The 22,006-nt window shown below is 39.4% G+C and overlaps 1 pseudogene; it reads right to left on the reverse strand.

The window, feature by feature from the left end:
* Positions 1-324: 324 nt before the first annotated feature.
* LOC149264937 (delta-selinene synthase-like) lies at positions 325-20,979 on the reverse strand (annotated as a pseudogene).
* Positions 20,980-22,006: the final 1,027 nt, after the last annotated feature.

The following is a 22,006-nucleotide window of genomic DNA, read 5'->3' on the forward strand; positions in this document are numbered from 1 at the left end:
TTGTGAAAAAAATTTGATGTAAAACCATCTGGTCCTAGCGCCTTGCCTTCCTTCAGATTCCGCACAGCTTCTTCAACTTCTTCTAAGTTAATGGGTTTGAGGAGAAGACTGTTGTGTTCCTCTGTTATTATCCTTGGTATGTTCTTGGTTATCTTATTGATGGTCGGCATTCTATTAAAATCAGGTTCCTGATGTGCCTTCTTGAAGTAATTCAGGAATTCCGCTTCAATGCCTTCATGTGTTTCAACTTTATCCCCCTGTTCATTTTTGATGTGAGAGATGTGATTGATCATTCTGTGCTACACCGTAGTTTTATGAAAGAATTTAGTGTTCTTTTCTCCATTTTTTAGCCATTTGATCCTTGATTTCTGTCTCCATAATATTTCCTCCTGTTTAGCCCTTTCTATGATTTTGGATTCTAAGACTTGCTCCTGCTTGGTTAATTCCTCCGTGCGCCCTTCAGAGATGATGATTTGCTGGATTTTCTTCATTTCTGTATTGAGGGATGCTTGTGCTGTGAAGATGTTGCCAAATGTATTGTGATTCCATCTTTTGATTACCCCTTTAAGATGTTTAAGCTTTTGTTGAAACCTGGCCATCCTGGTGCCTTCAGAAGGATTGAAGTGGAGCCAAGTGGATCTTACTAGCCTCTCAAAGTCCGGGTGAGTAAACCAGAATTCTTCAAAACGAAAGGGACGTTTGATATTGTTACCTGGCCTATTCCATTGCAGTTCGATGGGCCAATGATCTGAACCTGAGACAGGAAGTATGGATGCTGTGAATTCCCCTCCAAGGTGAACTGCATTATCTGAGATGAGGAACCTGTCAAGACGCGATGCAATCTGCTGCTCTCCCTCTCTTTTATTGCTCCATGTGAAGAGACCATTGCCTGTAGGGACATCCACCAGCCAGTTATTTTGAATGAAGGTTTTTAGTAGATTACCCTCATTATTTGCTCTGTTTCTGCCTCCACGTTTTTCTTCTATGCTCGCTATCATGTTGTAGTCACATCCTGCAATCCAAAGTGGATGAGGTCTGTCTGAGCTGAGATCTGATAGTGTGTTCAGGATCTGAGCTTTTTGAGCTATATCCTGAGGAAAATAAACATTTGTTATTAGCCCATGGGTATTAGAGCCTAAGAGGTGAAAGGTTGCCTGAATGAAGCTTTTATTAGCTTGAATATTATTTAGTTGTATGACTCGCGCATCCCAGAGGATTGCGAGTCCTCCCGAAGCTCCCTGAGCATCAACAGCTATTACATGTCCCCCTGGCCATGCTTTCACTGCTATTTTTTCCAAAACATTTGAGCCACATTTCGTTTCCTGTAAGAAAAGAATGCTTGGTTTTTCTTGCATCAACATATTTTTTAATAATCTTCCTTTCCTAGGGCTATTGAACCCTCTGATATTCCATGATATTAACTTCATTGAGAAATTTGGGGGTGAGGATTAAAATACCTGGTCAGTTTGGCATACCTCCCTGACTCCACTAAAATCTCTCCAATCTTGATAGTTCTTTCCAAAGTGGATTTCCTACCTCTTTTCTTATTGTCCTTTGTAATAAATTTTCCATCCCATGGACTTCCTATTTGGACACCTAGCGAATATTTCTTCTGTGATCTGTGCAGAACTTCAACTAGGTTATCCACTTGTGTTTCTGGTATCTTTTCAAAGTTCCCTATCTTACATGCCTGTTCCAAGCCCAGAATATCCAGCTCCCCTATGTCTAAGGGTTCCGGATCTTCTTCCATAATTTGAGGTGCTTGTGAGAGATCCTCTCGCTCTTGTGAAGATTTCTCATGTGGCTGCGAGTATTCAACGTCCATTCCTTGAGAATGCCATGGCAGGGTTTTAGCTGGGGTTATCAAGTTGTCTTGCTTTTGGATTTTCTTTCCTTCTTGTCTCGATGTCTCGCCTGGTTGTTCTTGATGGATCTCTTTGTCTTTCGCCTTTTCCTTCTCCTGTTCTTGCTCGTCATCCTTGTCCAGTGCTTCGAAACTGTTGCTTGTTGTGGGCTTTGCCTTATTGACTGGATTTGCTTTGGTGTTGCCTGTTGCTTTCTTGTTTCCTCTCCTGCGATTTGTTACCTTGGTGAATCCGTCTGTAGTTTGATTGTCAGAGCTATCTTGGGGAGAGGGTGCCTTGTTTTGAGGACAGTCTCTGTAGAGATGCCCTATCTCATGGCATTTCCTGCATCTAAAGGGCACATGTTCATAATCTATAACTTGTGTCCATTCAGAGTCCTCATGAAAGAAGCTTACCGTGTCTGGCAGTGGTTGCTTGAGATCCATATAGACACAGATCCGAGCATAGGATGTGTATCTGCATAGCTTTGTTTCTTCTGCGATCTTTACAAACTCGCCAATAGCATTCCCTATTTCTTGCAGAGACTTTTCCTCCCAGTATTCCCACGGTAGTGAATAAAGCCTTATCCACACTGGCGCATAGGTCAGATCCTCCTTGTCTGGGTTAAATCTTTCGACCCAGCCTTTCAGGTATAATCCAGCTGAATTAAAGAAATAAGGACCCTGATCCAGAATCCTGTTGCGGTCCTCCAGGCAGTTGAAAACTGCAGTGAAGAAACCCTTGGCTCCTAGATGGAGCGAGATGTGCCTTTAGGATGCCATTTGGTGTTGATTCAGCTTCTCAGCGCTCTCTCTGTCGGCCAGATTCCAATGAATTTACCGATTAGCGCATGATCTCTCATGTACTGTATTCAGGCGTTGATGCGTTCACTTGGGAAGTCCACCTTTGGTTTATGGACCGCCACAGGTTTGCAGGTTGATGAACTTGCCTTGCTTCTTTCATCTGCTTCAGTGTCCTTGCCTTTCTTCTATCTGTTATCGATGGCATTTCTGCTGCTGCCCTGTTCCTTCTCTTTGTCGGCCATAGACCGTTCTCTGTTGTCCGTATCGGGGGGAGGCTCCTGGCCCTCCCCTTGAGGGGTTTTCATTTTCCTTGTGCCTTATGGGTGCCTCTACTTGCTCGTTGGCTCAGCAGTCTCTGCCCTCTATACGTAGATTGACAGTCCTGCCGAGATCAGGTTTGCAGAAACCCTAGGTCAGGTTGCAGCATCGCCCGATCCGCTCCCTCCTCACAGGTCCATTTTTATTTTCTAATATGTTATTATAATAAATATATTAAATTTCATTGTAGTAAATAATGTCTTTTAAAATTAACTAATTATAATAAATTTTATTTACAAATATTATGTTTCATAATATTTAATTATAATAAATATATTCAATTTTCTTGACAATGAATCACATTACCTAGTTCCAAAAGTGGATCAAATAATAATGATGTGATTAATCCCAAAAACATACTTGCTACATTATGGATCACAAAAGCCTAAGAAATATGCCATCTTTGTATTTGAAAAGGAAATGCATGCCTCGATTGAAAGTAAACCTTTTGCAGCACAGCGGCACTGTATTGTGATGTTTTAGAAATTCCCAATTCAGTTGGTTGAGTTGAAATGGTAATTTCAACTGCAGCGACAGTTGAACAGTGACCGCGTACTTTCCAGAAAATTGCCAGTTCTTTTCCCGGAAATTAATTCCCGGAGCATAAAGTTCAATATGAAAGGGCCTTGCGATATTGCCAACGGCCGTCCGATTAACTTGAGGCAGATGTACAGGTTAATAATAAAAGAAATATATCGCCATGCTAAATTAATTGATGTGAAGTACCCTCATTCCAGAAATTAATTAATGCGAAGTAATATAGGTCAGTAAAAAGGTTTTTAATTTTATTGTTTTTTTTGTATTCACAGGATTTGTTTGTTTGAGGGCACAAGTAAAACAATTTTTGTTGTATGTTGTAATTCCTCTGCAACGAAATACGCAACAGCGCGTGAATGAAAAATTTTACACACAGCAGTGTAAAGAAAGAAGGAACAGAGCAGTTAATTTTTCATGAGACAGAGTAATATTTTGTAATGCACAGCAGTGCAGACACAGCAGTGCTAATTTTAAAGCAGGGCAAGAGAAGTTTTGTTGATAAAATCTCTTTGTGAAAGGAAGATGTTTTTTTGTAACAGCCGTTGTTTTTATTAATGAATACAAAGTTTTTATTGTGAATGTGAAAAACTCTGTTCTTCCAAGAAAACAATTTTTAGCTTCCCTGTGTTAAGACACTGTGTTGAAACAAAACATTATTCTCTATTAAATTTTTATTTGGAATTATCAAAAATTCCCAACCAGAAAGATCCCGGATGCCCTTCATATGATTTAAAGCATCTTCACGGGTACATTCGGGATTGCCTTTCACATAACACTCTAAACTTGAGGCTACCTCCCTGCGTTCCTTCTCTTGCTTCAAATACACACAGGGTGGCAAATGTTAAAACAAATCCTAATCTCATCTTATGTTTAAAATAAAGATTTATTTGAATGTCAAATACCTCAAAGTCTGTTATATCGTCCTTGACTCGGACTGTCAGTTCTAACAGATCATGGATCTTGGATGGATAGGCTATTTGCTTCAGAATGTCTTCTGGTAGAATTTGATCCATTAACAGAAGCGGAAACAAATTTAACACACACATCCCGGAGCTAGTGAGGCCATTCTTATAGCACTCATTAAACGAAGGGACATATCCAGCCGCCATCCATTCCGCTTCTTGCAGATAAGACTCAATGTATTGCTCCCACTAAAAGTGAAGGCAGGCAACCGGTCAGATATTTCATTCATACAAACATACTAATAACAAGTACATAAAAACGGGTAGAAGCATGTTTTGCGTAGATGTCTCTAATAATCATAGACAGTACATGCGCCATTTTCTCTTATATATGCTGCCATGTCACGCGCCCTTGCTTTTTTTCCACTTCAGCAGTCCATTCATTCGATGTCTTCATGAAAAACTCGAATATTTTTTGAATGTGGTCTGGAAGGCGGCTTATTAGTGAAGTATCCCATCTGAAAATAATTCAAAATGTTTATTAAAAAAAAATTAAAAACTTCCTGCCATATAGGCTATCCCACAACGTTACTCGTGCAAAACTAAAAATATTTAATGGATCGTGCCAATTTGTACATTATAGTCGCTATAATTTGAATTTGACTTGACCTTCTCACTCCCTGAGTGAAGATTTTGATTTCGTCCAATGTTCCATGAGTATCATATAGGTCATCTATAACCGTCATCAAGGTTGAAAGTTTTGTGAAGGCGAATCTGCTGCTACTAAATTAGAACCGCCCAAAAGTAAAGTTCCACATGACGTTTCCTATAGAAATACAGCTGCGGCAGATATGACTCTGACCACCACCTATATATTGCAAAGGTCATGTCACTAAATTGACAAGCAAGCATAATGATCAGATACGTAATCTATTGTATCCTATCATAATGTCAAAGGCCAGTGCACATCGAGATAAGTTGCATTTCCTTCTTATGTGTACATTGCAGAATATTGATGTCCAATTTTGCCAGCTCTAAAATTTTCTGGTTCATACTAGACCTGAAAGAATACATGGTGAACATATATTAGTGTATGGAAAACACTTGTTGAAATTCAGGATTCATTGAAACTGATCAAATATTATGGACAAGGTTAGTACTTGAGCCATGAATAGTTTTGTTCATATATTTCGATAAAAGTTCCTAGCCTCCCACCTAGGCACACTGCAATGCCATGGAAATTCCAATGCATATTTCACCTAAAAAACAGTAATCAAATCAGACTTCTGCCAATGTTATGAGGGTAAAACATACAAAATGAATAAATAATTTCCAGATGCGAAGAGTTTGCATACAATACCAGAAGTTAAAAAAAGTGTTTACAACTTACCCCTCTCTTGAGGCTTTGATCGACGTCAGCTATAGTGTGTCCTGTTAAAACTTGGGTTAGATACTGTGTTGTGAATGTCTTTGTCTCCTCCATCACTTTTTCTCCAGGAAACGAAATGTTTGAAGCTCGGAATAATGACAGCATGCTTCTCACTTCTTTATCAGCATTTCCTTCTTCACCACTGGAACTACAGAAGAATTGCGCGTTTTCATCTTTGAAATTCTCTAAAACGTCTGTTTCATCAGTGCATGACATTCTATAAGTATCAAATATATTTGTTAAAGTCATCTCAGCTCACTTATTTAACTGTCAAACGACATCAAGGGTATATTTTACTCTCTCTGACCCGAAGAGACATTATATCGATGCATTCTGAGTGCCCGAAATCATCAAGGGTATATTTTAATCTATCTGACCCGAAGAGACGTTATATCGATGCATTCTGAGTGCCCGAAATCCCAAAGCTGTAGAGTTGAGATCTTTGATGACGGAATCTCTTGATCCGAGCCCGATGCCCCTTTCGTTCCAATATCTACTAATCATCAATGAATGAGGTTTTAATGATCAATGAATGAGTATCTATCATCTAGAAGTGCATACAATCACTGAATCCTATAAATGGAAAATCAAATTCATGTGTAATGCTTAACCTGTAAACGTAATCGATAGCTTCTTTTATTTCAGGCTGAAAATGTCTATCAATTCCCAAACATTCGATAATATCCAGCATTTGAAGACGTCGGATTAAATCATCAGCGGCATCACTGCAGCTATCTTTCATGTCACTCAAAAGTCGGTGTTTGATATCTTCAACAAGCGTTTCTCCTCGTTCACGATATGTAGGTGCCTGGTCACGGCGTATTTCAATGAAATACAAAGTTATCTTGCAGAGATTGATGAATGATGGATTTTAACATGTGAAATTGCAGTGCTTAATACATTAATTCTAAAGAAACATAAGGCAATATGTAGAAAAATTGTTAAACACATATGGACAGCTATAGAATATGAAAGATAAAACATGAGAGTACAATTTTTATTAACAAACGATTTACATTTATAGTACATGTTGTGACCGTTGGGTTTCACATCCCAAGGTCTCTTGGACTCCTTTTGTAAGGCCTCCCGACAATTGTGCGATGGGCGTTGGGTGAAGTCGCCATGCACGAGGGCGCGGGTGGGCACATGGGCATGCGGGCACACGACGGGCGCGCGACGAACGGGCGTGCGACAATGTGCGGAAGAAATGCGACGAAACACTGAGCGACTTACGACACTTGGGAAATGCATGGAACAAGTGGAGCGTTTATACTACGATTTGGAGAGGACTTGCGTGAGGGAAAGGCCGACACATGGAGGGCATTTTAGGGGTGCGTTATGATTGTTTTGGGGGTCGGCCAAGGGGCTACCACCCACATGTAACCCACACTAAAATGCATATAAGTATATGAGCGTTGGAGTTCATAAGGCATCAACGCATTCACTCACACATCTTCGCAAGGGACAAGAACAAGTGCGCAGTTTTGGTTGGAGAATGCGCATAGCTCATGCACATAGCTTGGAGATTGTGCAGGTTTACTTCTTGGTTGATGGTTGGCAAGGTGTGCCATATGTTGGGTGATGAACGTGCAGATTTGTGCAGGGCTTGAGGAGGAGTTCTAGGTGTCTCGGGTGAGCACCCTCCTACCGTGCAAGATTGGCACAAGTGTTGTAAAGGCAGTTCTATGCCTCGGTTGTAAATTTGACTAAGTATAGACTTGGAGTTTTGCCAAGTATACTTGATGATTGTATTATTGGAAAACTGATATAATATATTGTCGGGCAGACTCACATTACAGGGAGTTGCCCCTCCCCTTTATACTTGTTGCAATTGTTGATGTTCTTGTTATAATTGCATGATGATAATGAATGAGTATGGGCTTCATTAAGTATAAAGGATAATTGCATGTTTACTTGGTTGCGAAACAAAAGCTAAGTAATGTTAATGTGGAAGTAGGCGTAGTCCACGAATGTTAGTATTGGTGAAAAGAAAGCGTTCGGTGGTGCCGCACCTTGCTACAAGCGGTTGGAAGACTACCGCAGGTGTAGGGGCGTGACAGGTGGTATCAGAGCTCGGTGAAGAGCTTATCAGAGCTTCGGTTTGAAGCCGGTGAGCAGGGTTGCTCGTGACAGTGGAAAGGGTACTTGCAGGTGAAGGAAGCCGTTTCACTCAAGTGGAACAAGGGTTGGTTCAGGTTGCAGGTGACTTGGTGAAGCTGGTAAAGAATCGTGAAGGATGTCTATCTTGCAAGAAATGGGTTTTGCAACCTTCGAGGAATTTGAAGGGAGTCTACTTGAAGAATCAAGGAAGGTTGAACAAGGATTTGCGGAATGGGGCAAAGGCTTGTCCAAAGCAAAGGATGCTCTTCGTGCCTTGGTCAAGGAAGGGATTTCTGACGGGAATAGGGACGAAGCCTACCGAATTGCGAAGGAAGTGGACTTGTTTGAAGCAGAATTCAAGGAATTGGAGATAAGGCAGGAATTGATTCGAAAGAAGCGGGAATGGCTAACTCTTGAGGTGAAGCATTCCATAGCTTTGGCTCATAAGGAGAAAGTTGCGAAAGATAAGAAGAATGAAGATGCTTCTGTGGGGATGATGCAGATACTTGGTGCTTCTATGGAGGTGGCCTCTAGAAGGGATCCTGAAAGGAACAAGTTGGAGTATGTTCGAATGAAGGTTGGAGGTGCTGATGTGCTCACTATGGTGGATAGTGGGGCTTCTCACAACTTCATGGGTGAAGATACTGCGAGAAGAATTGGGCTGAAATTTGTACCGGCAAAGGCACAAATGAAGACAGTGAATTCTCCTCCTATTGAGATTCTTGGTATAGCTGAAAGGGTGGACACTACACTTGGTGAATGGACCGGGAAGGTGGACTTCACTATAGTGCGGATTGATGACTATGAAGCTGTATTGGGGATGGAGTTCATGAAACAATTTGATGCTATGATCGTTCCACATTTGAAGAAGCTCTACATTTATGATGGAAGGGAAGATGTACCCATTGGTGTGACAAGGCCTGATTGTAAATTGGGAGTGATGCAAATGGAGGATAAGGAGAAGGTGAACAAGCGGTTGTCTAGTGTTGAGACAAAGCTTGTGGAGCAGTCATTGGTCATTAGATCACTTTCAGATAGCATCTTGGATTTGACAAGAAGGCTAGAGTTGGTGGAGGATGATGATGATGATGAGGAGGTATATCTGAGGCCAGATGTCCAGAAGGAAGACCGAGTTGATTATCTACAAAGGATGGAGATTGAGGATCCTGATAGATGGATCGAGTTGATTAGTGAGGGAGAGCCTTCAGGCTCTACTCCATCTACATCTTCTTAGATAGATGAAGAAGATGGGGCTCATTGTTAGCTGCTCATGGCAGTGAGTCCTTAAACATGTTTGAGCAGGTATGATTGATGGTGCAGGGATGGCTTGGCATCAAGCATCATGACATGTTGCAGATGAGATGGATGGAGTTTCCATGGACCTGAGCATGGATTATGGAGGTAGATTCTTGATGAGTCAAGGATGTCACAAATGTTTGAGGAACATCTTATGATGGCATGAGGATGTTCACTCTCATGGATTGAGGGTGATGGTTGGATTAGCTACCCAACTAGTTCAGACATGGGGTCTGGAAGTGTGAAGAGAAATGTTGGCATCGTGCTGGAGTATCATGGCAGAGGTTCACATAGGGACACATGATGAGGTCGAAACGAGATGTTGCAGTGGAGATTGTGGCAGAGGGGTCGATGATCATGGATCGAGATGATATCTGATGGAGAGCATACCATTGAGGTACATACCTTGGTATGATGAGCTTGGTGGCAATTGGTCACTAAGTCGAGGCTCTACATATGTTGCAGGGATGTTTGCCTTATGTGGAGAGGTCGACATCATGGATGAGTGATGATCTTGGTGGATGGCTACTGGGATGGTATGTTGTCGAGGACGACAAATATTTTAGGTGGAGGAGGATGTAAGGCCTCCGGGCGATTGTGCGACGGGCGCCGGGTGAAGTCGCCATGCACGCGGGCACGAGCGGGCACGCGACAAATGGGCGTGCAACAATGTGCGGAAGAAATGTGACGATAAGTGCGACAAAACCGTGAGCGACTTACGACACTTGGGAAATGCGTGGAACAAGTGGAGCGTTTATACTACGATTTGGAGAGGACTTGCGTGAGGGAAAGGCCGACACATGGAGGGCGTTTTAGGGGTGCGTTATGATTGTTTTGGGGGTCGGCCAAGGGGCTACCACCCACATGTAACCCACACTAAAATGCATATAAGTATATGAGCGTTGGAGCTCATAAGGCATCAACGCATTCACTCACACATCTTCGCAAGGGACAAGAACAAGTGCGCAGTTTTGGTTGGAGAATGCGCATAGCTCATGCGCATAGCTTGGAGATTGCGTAGGTTTACTTCTTGGTTGATGGTTGGCAAGGTGTGTCGTATGTTGGGTGATGAACGTGCAGATTTGTGCAGGGCTTGAGGAGGAGTTCTAGGTGTCTCGGGTGAGCACCCTCCTACTGTGCAAGATTGGCACAAGTGTTGTAAATTTGACTAAGTATAGACTTGGAGTTTTTCCAAGTATACTTGATGATTGTATTATTGGAAAACTGATATAATATATTATCGGGCAGACTCACATTACGGGGAGTTGCCCCTCCCCTTTATACTTGTTGCAATTGTTGATGTTCTTGTTATAATTGCATGATGATAATGAATGAGTATGGGCTTCATTAAGTATAAAGGATAATTGCATGTTTACTTGGTTGCGAAACACAAGCTAAGTAATGTTAATGTGGAAGTAGGCATAGTCCACGAATGTTAGTATTGGTGAAAAGAAAGCGTTCGGTGGTGCCACACCTTGCTACAAGCGGTTGGAAGACTACCGCAGGTGTAGGGGCGTGACACCTTTTGTCCATTTGGCTTCCACACTAACCCTTTGATGATTAGGTGTCCAACATTCCCCCCTTAATCCGAAAGGTTATGTATGAGTCCAAGAAAAGAGCTATAATACAAAATGTGCAAAAATGCATGACAGCACTAGGCTGAATGTGCTCTCTGAAATGTTGGTATAAAGGGCGGTGGTTTAAGGATGATCACCAACACTGGAACGCTTAGTGCAGTTCCTAGAACTCTTCCAAAACTGGCAAGAAGCTGATGTCTTCTGCTAGAGGAAGTGCTCCTATTGTTTTGAAGAGGGAAACCTTCAACCATAAAAGGGAGGTCTCACCCCGCATAAAAGGGAGAACTTCAACCTGAAAAGGGAAGTCTCAACCTGTGATGGTTTAAAGATGACCAAGAACTCTGGAATGCTTAATGCAATTCCTGGAACTCTTCCAAAACTGGCAAGAAGCTAGAGTCTTCTTCTAGAGGAAGTGTCCTCAATTTTGTTCCTGGAATTCTTCCAAAACTAGCAAGAGGCTGAAGTCTACTGCTAGAGGAAGTGTCCCAGATTACCAACTGAAGGCATGTTTACGAGCATCTTTGCCTATAGCTACAACTCTGAAACTAGTGTGGCAGGTTGTGGCTCAGGCTCGCTTGATGTGACTTTGAAGCTTGTAGATGACCATCATTTCCCCCTCTGTCAGATAAAAGGTGAGATGATGGAGAAAACTCAACTGCAAGACTGTTCAATACTCTGGAACAAGTTCTGACATGTATTTGGAATATCTTCTTGGCTGTTGATGCCCATTGCCAAGAAGCGATCCATCCAAGATGAATCTTTGTTCTTGCAAGACGTTTGTTTCTGAAGCATCTGTGTGAAGAATGGTTGGTTTTATGACAGTGCTTACATGGATGAAGATCAAAACAGTGATCTTTCAAATGGCCAACTTGGTCACAGTGTTGGCATTTTACAATCTGTTGTTGTTGTTTCTGCTGTGGAAGAGGGGCAAAATCTAGAACAGCTGAATGTGAACTGTCATGAGGAGCAGGTGAACCGTCATGAATGAATCTAGCACTCTGAAACTAAATGGGTTTGGAGTAGTCTGGAATATGAAAGGACAAGTCCTTGTCATATCCAAGACCAGTTCTATGCTTGTTGTGGACAAGCTGTTCCCAAGGTCTGATGATGGGCTTGGGAAGTGCAGACTGAGTTTCTGCATCTGCATGTACAACTGCTGCTTTATTAGGTATTAAATCTGAACCAACTGTAACATTATTGTCTTGTTGTTTATGGGAGTCTGTTTCAATCTTCTGAACAGAAACATGTTCAAAATGATGACTCCACTACTGTAATTCTTCCTATTGTAGCTTTGTCTCAAGCTGCAAAAAATCAATATTTTCCTATGCATTATGCACGCAGGTCTGAATGTCATAGAGAGTGTCTTTACTAATTTGCATTGTGTTGTCAGTAGTTGACACGATTAGAGTTCTCAATAACTCCAATAATCGATGAATTTTTGTCATTATTTAAACAACTCAAGTCAACAAATGATCACAAATGTACTTGTAAAGGCAAATAGCTAACAATGCAATATTCTTCAAAATTAAATGTGCCCAATGATAAATATTGTCTTTGAAAAATGATTCTCCTTTGTGTGTGGCTATCAAATAAATTCTTTTACTCTATTCCAACAAACAACAAGTTCATTGGAAGAGTTCAAGCTCACAATCTACTATGATTTTCAAAATACCCAAGTCCCAGCATATATATCCCTCCATAATTAATGTCACATGACATTCTTCTAGTCCATACAAAATTATTTGACAAGACTTGAAAGACTTTGCAAGATTCCCGGGCTATTTGGAGAGAATTTCACCGTGGTAAAAGCGAATGGACACAAGGTAGCCCAGAAAATCAAGACCTGCAGGCTGTAATACCTTACTCTCTTTCGCTAAAAAACTATATCAAACTAGCATACATACTGATGTAAAACACCTCATGTTCAATGCATAATGTTGCACAATTATCAAACATATAGCCACTTGGAGCAAGATGCTTAAGAAAACGACGATGCGGTCTTTGACAACCCCGTGAAAAACTACGGCTTCATCGACATCGACGAGCTGAGGGCCGCCATCATGCCTGACACCGGTTTGGTCTCGGTCATGAATTTCTTTAGGATTGAAACAACTCATTGAAAACAATGATGGATAGCCATAACTCCTTCTAACATGGGAATGTCAATCGGCCCCTCACAGTAATTAGTGTAAGAACAATGATGTGGGCTCTTCGCATTTCAATTCCCAAGGACCAAGCTTTTGATTATCTTGAGGGCTTCGAGGTAGTGAACAGTAAAGATCCCATTAACGGTTGGCCTTCACTCGCGCTATCTTATTTTGAGCCTTCAACAATCACTCATGAGTGCACCAGCGTTCAATTCTCCACAGCTTTCAAACTATTCCACGTTCAATATTTGCTCTCCACGCTCACGACATACAAAATAGGACCAATCACAGCAACAAATTACAACAGCGCAACTAACTGAAACTCCATATGAACTTCACGGATGCGTGCAAGACGTACTGATGATGCGAGACTTGTTGATCGATCATTATGGATTTCACCAAAAGAACATTAATCTCCTCATCGATTCAGGCGAGTTGCGTAATAAGAGGCCCACTGGCAAAAACATACGCAATGCTCTCATTGCTATGGTTCGTTGTGCCAAGCCTGAATCAGATGTTCTATTTTTATTTTTTTTTACTACAGCGGTCACAATACTCGCTTTCCCTTGCCTGACACCGCCAACGATGTCAACGATAAAGAGTGTATTGTCCCATTGGATTACAGCACTCACTTACAGCTGAAGATTTTTTATTTATAATGAAGGACGTGCATCTCTCATTGAAAGCACCATTGCCACTTCTATATCAAAATTCCAAAGAAAATTCTGTGAAAGTTAACGCATTTTAGATTGCCAAGCTGTAGGTTGCATATCTGCAATTCTAAAATTTGATATGGGTGTTACTTGTGTGTGCCGATTGGTTTAGAAGGGTTTTAACCAGATAAATTGATTTTTCTGCTGCAGGTATCTAAATGCAGGAAACGCATACGGAACCGATTGGATTCCTGCAAAACGTGACATATCAATCAGAGAGGAGTGGTTTTGGCACAAATCCAAGAAGCCTAAACCGCTGAGCAAGCTGCTGGAAATCTACTACAACTCGGTGGGAAGAAACTACCTGCTGCTACTCAACGTTCCACCAAATACATCCGGCCTCATCTCGACAGAGGACTCCACCAGGTTGCTGCAGATGAAGGCGGCAATAAACACCATATTCTCAAGGGAGCCATAGAGAAGGGAGCGTTAAAAGATCAGGAGCAGTTATGAACTAGAAATAAAACGTTCAAGTTTTGCAGAAAGAAACATTGTACGCAGTCTCTGGGGCAATAGAAATGTCAGAGGAGTTACACTATATAAAACTAATTTAAGACCTGCGCTCTGACCGGAAGAGCATTTGCTGCAATTTCACTGAGAGAGAGAGGAATGTTTGCTGGCTTGATGGGTGATACGATGACACACTAATAATTCTTCTGATTCATGGGTAGAGAGCAGTGGGCAGGTTTGATGGATAGTAGCAGAACTGACAAGCCGAGAAAGGTCACAAAAACAGTGGCTCACAAAAGATTCAGAAGATTATGAACGTATCTGCTCTGAACGCTGACAGCACTGTAGGAGGAGGTATTCGATGAGAATACCAAGCGTTGCCTATTATCACACAGAGAGCAGATTATTACGACTGAGCAGATTCAGAATGGCAAAGAGAGGCCAAAAATGGCGCTAGAGAAATGACAGGTTGCAGCTAAAATTTAGGTGAGGAAATATTCATGAAATGATCTGCACGTAAGGCCATAAAAAAAATGGCTCAAAATAATTATGCAGGGCAGGAATACGTATGCCCTGATACCATGCTAAACACACATGGACAACTATAGAATATGAATGATAAAACATGAAAGTACAATTTTTATTAACAAATCATTTATATTTATAGTACATGTTGTGACGGTTGAGTTTCACATCCCAAGGTCTCTTGGACTCATTTTGTCCATTCGGCTTCCACACTAACCCATTGAGGATTACGTTTCCAACAAAATATAATGAGATTAAGATAAATACCGTGTATAACGTTATCATCCCAGACGCGTTTGAATGATGATTGCCTGTGCGTCTTTCAGTGCTCATGCTTGTGAATATTGACGTGACAAATTTGTTTGGCATTAGCATTCCACAACTTGAAAGTTGTTGATGTTAGCTCCATTAATTTTGCACAAATTGTTGCCTACAATTATGGAGTTGCAGTCTTTCCTTAACTTATGGAAACCAACTGCAGTAGTTTCCTTAAGTTAAGAAAAGGCAACTGCAATTACTAATTTTGTAATTAGGAGCTACTAAAGTGGTCCATCACTTTGATTCGAGTTCTCTGCCTTGATTTGTGGACATCTAACACATAGCTATGAGAAGCTTGATGGAAGCTTAGCTATATGTTGATCTGTTTGGTCCCCAAGCTCATCTCTCAACCCCCTTCAGTTTTACACCATCTAGCTGAGATAGCAGAGCTTGGAAGTGCCTTCAGAATTCTTGTGTCCTTTTCCTTTTGCTTGGATTGAAGCTGGAGTGCTGAAGAAGAAGCTTGTGGACTGTGGCCTCCATCAGAACATCACCAATGGCTGGAGGTAACTCGTATCCCTGGGCATTAAGATTTAATGATTCTTTGAGTTTATTCCGCATCAAGAATCGTTGACATGAAATCTGTAGAATTTCTTACATTTGGTATCAGAGCCCTTTTACTTCTGCCTTGCTGTGTGTTGACCAAGAATCGAATTCTTTTTTCTGGGCATGGCCTATTAAGCATAACAGTCATTTTCAGTATATGCATGTCGTTCTCAGAGGGTTCCGGCCTTGCGCTGTTTAGAAACCCTCAAACTCTATGCGCTGTTTAGAAAACCGTTTCGGATTAAATCCATGATCATGAGGCGCTCTGTGTCGGCAAGATAAGCTAGAGATACCTTTAAGTTTCCCCTTATCACCATTTTGTATTCTGTTTCTGTATTTGGATTATTATTGCGGATATAATTTCCCAATTCTTAAAAGTTTTATTTTCCAACTCGATTAAGATTTGGCGAATACAGCTGCATGTGTTTTGCTCTCTAGTTTCGTTGAAAGATCTTTATAGTTGCAGTAACTTGGACATGTAAGTCGTTGGTTTCGTTTGAGCTGCGACCTCCAAGGTTTGCAGGGTTTTAGTTTGTATAATGTTGGGCGTTTTATTCAAAATGATGGGTTTTGTTGTTCATTTCCATTTTTTGTTATTTCCGAAAGGATCTGTGTTTACAACTCAACTAAAATGATTTCCTCCCTTTCAAAGTTAAGTGAAAACCTTGTTCTGCAAGGTGGACAGAGGCTTAACACGTTGCGAGGACAGGACTGGATTCAGAATTAACGATTTCGCTGAGAAATATAAATTAAATTGCAGAGTTCGACTTAACTGTTTTAAAAATCAAGTTATTTATTTATTTTGTTTCTAATATTTATTTCTGAATCAGTTGTATGGTTTTGAGGCTGAAATTAGAATTAAATCAAGGGATTATGTGGAAGTATTGTCTCTCTGTTACGTCCACTGGTAACCTTGGCATTTACGGTTCGGTGTGACCATCGAATTATTTTCGCCTACCCCTGAATAGCAAAGCGTGTTGTTAATAGTTAATTTGTGCATTTCATGATAAATTGCGGTGTGAGTTAAAGTTTTAAAAGTTTAATTCAATGGAACGATAATGTGGCATGGAACGATAATTCCAAATAGGCAAATTATAATGGAACGATAATGTAGCATTTGTTTAATTCAATGGAACGATTATATGCCAAATTATATGCCACTCAAAAAGGCTCCTCAATTCTGGTTGGACTGTGATTATAGAAACATCGTATTATAGAAACATCAGAGCAATTAACATTTCATCATTGGTTAAGTAACATTCCACTGGTCAAAAACTTTATGCCGAGATTGCAGGTTTTTCGTTTGCTATTTTGCTCACAAGATAAATAAAATTAAAATTAAATTTACATTCCTCAGTCTAACTGTCCCATAATTTATTTAAGACTAATTCTTAAATTAATTACAAAATGGGCTCTAAACAATTTGCAAACAAAACTGCAAATTTGAAATATTATTTATATATATTTATATAAAATTTCATGTGAGCCTAAACCAAACACACATAAAATAATATATATATAAAATAAAAGGTTAGTTCATCGTGTAATTACTTTTATTAAAGTGGAATAAATGTGTCATCCCATAATAACTATAACATTAATATCAATGCTCATTGGGACAAATTTAATTTAACTTTATGTTTTACCAAACATTGAAACTTATGCTTATTGTCACAAATTCAATTTAAAATAATGTTTTACTTCGACCCGAGAATGCTTTATTCAAAATTTCTATTTTATAATTATGACAATCCAACTACCACATGACAATTTACCAGGTCAGTATACCACTAACTATTGTCCCATTCTCGGATATAATATAAAAATATTATGCAGCAGAAATATTCTAATAAGTTTTGATGAAGGCAGTAAATAAAACAATAGTGAAGGCTGCTAGGCCACATGGATCTACGTCCAACTATTGTCCTTATTATAACCTAGTCGCCAGGTCACATCAAAGTTTTGAGAAATAGAATAATCTCAACATGAAAAGCTGACTGACTTATGTGCTTCTTTAAATTATAAAACAACTTTCCATTGCCTATGTTATCATGAAATGAAAGCCAAGTGTTCTGCGAAAAGAACAAAACAAACAGATTGCTTGATAATATGTCCATAACTCTATGAAAAAACTAGTGGCCTGAACCCACTCACGAGTCACGACTATCAGATTCATGAAACGTTTACTCCAGAAGACTTGGAAAAGTCTCAAACATTTATTATTGAAGGCTTCGAAAAGTGAAGAGGTTAAACATCATGCATTTTTCTGAATTTTTTGCTTTTCCAATTTTATAGACTTTTTACTCTAATAAAAAAAAAAAAAAAGGATATATCTGAGATTTCTGCGACATTTTTTTTTTTTTTTTTTTTTGAGTTAGTTTTCCGATTTATCGCATTAATATTGGTTAATGTATTCTTCCTCGTGCCTGGCGATAACTAAAATCTGCCTGGTGATAACTTCTTTGCAAACAGAGACTTATTTCAAACGTTTTGAGAAGTTTGACTAAGACAGTCTTCTTAGATTGGCTAACTGAATAGTGAGCTAATTGAATATTCGATTTCTGAATGGAATGGATACTCACAAGGGAATTCTTAAAGTCAATCAGCGGTGAAATCACCATGAGCAACGTTACTGCTGAGTGCATATAAAACTAACAAGCATTTTCACGATGGGAAGGAAAAGAATTGTAGAATTTACAAAGGCGTATCATTAAAACTCACTTTAAAGTTATAAAATGAAACTGTCCAGCCGAGCCCTAAACCCCGAGGTAACTGCAAACGATGTTTAGGGCCTGGCATTCGCCACTGAAAGGATGTGAGCTTCGAAATGCATAGGTGGGTTTATGATATATTTCAGAGAAATGCAGAATTCTGGACGCTCGTCTCAAGATGTATGGGTATCCATTGGCTCAGCGCACATTTTGAAGAAAAGAAACTGCAATTTTCGCTGAAAGAATGTTGGGCCTCTTAAGTGGAGAAAAACGAAGTCATTCTTTCGATTTCCACAGGGTCAAAGTCCATCACACGTAATATTTGGACCCAAACCCAAACCCCAATATTGGCTCCGGCAGAAGACGCAGAGTGAGGATATTGAAGCCGAGCCATGGGGTTTAAAAATAATAATAAAAAAAAACTTTTATCACGACAAACATTCAGCTTGATACCGGAATGGTATTTTGTCTAATGGTCTTTACTGCATTAATTTACAAAACAATGTCACATATGATTCAATGCATGTTCACACTGGCACTAAAAGATGTGTTATTAATGAAGATTCCTCTAAATTATGGCGCCGGAGACTAGGTCATATCTCCATAGATAGAATTAATGGAGATCTAGAGGAAGAGGTTTACATGAAACAACCTGAAGGATTCCCCTCTAGTGACAGTGAGCAATTGGTTTGCAAGCTCAAGAAGTCATTATATGGTTTAAAACAAGCATCCTGCCAATGGTATTTGAAATTCCATAATGTAATTTCTTCTTTTTGTTTTTGTAGAAAACATTATGGATCAATGTATATACCTGAAGGTTAGTGGGAGTAAATTTTTTTTTCTTGTTTTATATGTGGATGACCTTTTGCTAGCAACCAATGATAAGGGTTTGCTACATGAGGTGAAACAATTCCTCTCTAAAAATTTTCATATGAAGGATATGGATGAGGCATCTTATGTCATTAGCATTAAGATCCATAGAGACAGATTTCGAGGCATCTTGGGTCTGTCCCAGGAAACCTATATTAATAAAATTTTAGAGAGATTTCAGATGAAGGATTGTTCACCAAGTGTAGCTCCCATTGTGAAGGGTGATAGGTTCAATTTGAACCAATGCCCGAAGAACGACTTTGAAAGGGAACAAATGAAGAACATTCCATATGTTTCTGCTGTCGGAAGCCTAATGTATGCTCAAGTCTGCACAAGACCTGACATTGCATTTGTTGTGGGAATGTTGGGACGATATCAGAGTGATCCAGGTTTAGACCACTGGAGAGCTGCAAAGAAAGTTATGAGGTACCTTCAAGGAACCAAAGACTACATGCTTATGTATAGACGGACGGACAACTTGGAAGTAATTGGCTACTCAGATTTTGACTTTGCTGGATGTGTTGATTCATGCAAATCAACATCAGGATACATTTTTATGATGGCCGGTGGAGCTGTATCATGGAGGAGTGCCAAGCAGACCTTGATTGCCACTTCCACTATGGAAGCCGAGTTCGTCTCCTGTTTTGAGGCTACTTTACATGGTGTATGGCTTAGGAGTTTCATTTCTGGGCTTAGAATTATGGATTCTATCTCTAAGCCATTGAGAATATATTGTGATAATTCAGCTGCTGTTTTTATGGCTAAAAACAATAAAAGTGGGAGTCGAAATAAACACATCGACATTAAGTATTTAGCTATAAGGGAACATGTTAAAGAAAGAAAGTGGTCATTGAGCACGTCAGCACTGAGTTAATGATCGTTGATCCTTTGACTAAGGGCATGCCACCGTTTAAATTCAAGGATCATGTAATGAATATGGGACTTGGTTCCATTATGTAGTTTCTCATTGTATGGACAATGTTATGTTAATAAAATTCTTAATTATTGTGATGTTTTTTCTCATATTTATGTGCACCTTAGGTTGATTTGAGAAAATTCATTTAAGAAGGACCAAGAATAAACATAAGGTTTATTCATTAAGAAATTGTTGCCACATAAATTATAATAAGAATAAATGCATAGTAATACATGGAAGATAATACTCGTCACTAGAGGACTTATCGCCATGATTCATGTATCTATTACTTAATACAGATTATCAATGGTTTTTAAGTTGAGACATTAAGTTTGGAAGTATGGACCAAGTGGGAGAATGTTAGCTCCATTAATTTTGCACAAATTGCTCCCTACAATTATGGAGTTGCAGTCTTTCCTTAACTTATGGAAACCAACTGCAGTAGTTTCCTTAAGTTAAGAAAAGGCAACTGCAATTACTAATTTTGTAATTAGGAGCTACTAAAGTGGTCCATCACTTTGATTCGAGTTCTCTGCCTTGCCTTGATTTGTGGAAATCTAACACATAGCTATGAGAAGCTTGATGGAAGCTTAGCTATATGTTGATCTGTTTGGTCCCCAAGCTCATCTCTCAACCCCCTTCAGTTTTACACCATCTAGCTGAGATAGCAGAGCTTGGAAGTGCCTTCAGAATTCTTGTGTCCTTTTCCTTTTGCTTGGATTGAAACTGGAGTGCTCAAGAAGTAGCTTGTGGACTGTGGCCTCCATCAGAACATCACCAATGGCTGGAGGTAACTCGTATCCCTGGGCATTAAGATTTAATGATTCTTTGAGTTTATTCCGCATCAAGAATCGTTGACATGAAATCTGTAGAATTTCTTACAGTTGATAGATAGCCAAACGATCATTCTTGGAGCTGATCAAAAATCTGTGGACACCCGATCTCGAAATCAACGGCGTTACAGAAACAAGAGCCATTAGCATTTGCTTCCTATTGTAACTATATAGCGTTTCCCTGTCGTGCCTGGCCTATTTATATTACAATTTCTAATGAAAATCCCAAAGAAATGGGTTCTTTCAATTCGATGCGATTTTGCATACTTGATTTCTCTAAGGAATCCTTTTGGACAGTAAAGGTATTGACAATTTCGGCAAGGCCAGAATAAATGGTTAAAGTTTAAAATAAGTTTAATATTTTACGAGAGATGGAACTGTCTTACCTTTTAGATAAAAATAGTAAAATATAAGGTGATCTTTAGATCTTCGTTATATACTTTACAGTTATTCCGTTCCTTGTTTGCATCCTAGTCTGTCTCTCTTATGTAATAATTATAATGATTCCATTCCTTGTCTGTTATATATTTAAGAAAATCTATTTTACCTCTAGTATTAGCCACAAAAATTTCGAGTTGGATTTGAATCTGACAATATGACATTATGTAGAGATTGATTGCTTATCAATTTAGTGACATGATTTTCTACGATACACTACGTCTATTATGTATATGTAAATATATATAAAAGTGGTTGATCTGTAGTTTTCTCTTTTAAATTTTGAGGTGTAGGTTTATTTTTAGGTATTACCGAAAATTGATTTGTGAGCTGTTTAGTTTTTATGTTTCGATTTTGATTTGTAAGGTGTTTAGGTTTTAAGTTTAGATTTTATGAAAAGGATTGAGGGTTTTAGTCAATCGTGAATTCTAGAAATATGATGAGATTCTATATGAAGTTCTAGAAATATGATGAGATTCTATATGAAGTTCCAGCAGTATAGTGAATATACTACAATCTTAATGACAATTATACCAGGATTGTTATTCCAACTAACCTCTCCACTAACAATGACCTGAACACAATCTATTAAACGAAAATAAAAACAATTACAAATATATTTGAGGAGTTGGAATTTTCTACTAGTAGAATTTCGTTCAGAAATCTTGCTCTGGTGAGGATGGTTCTAAATGGCCTATACCTGCGCATTGGACGAAATCAAAATACTCAAAGC

This window comes from Pinus tabuliformis, chromosome 6 (genome assembly GCF_031772625.1).
Source record: "Pinus tabuliformis cultivar Carrire ecotype Pingquan chromosome 6, CPIR1, whole genome shotgun sequence".
Lineage (NCBI taxonomy): Eukaryota > Viridiplantae > Streptophyta > Pinopsida > Pinales > Pinaceae > Pinus > Pinus tabuliformis.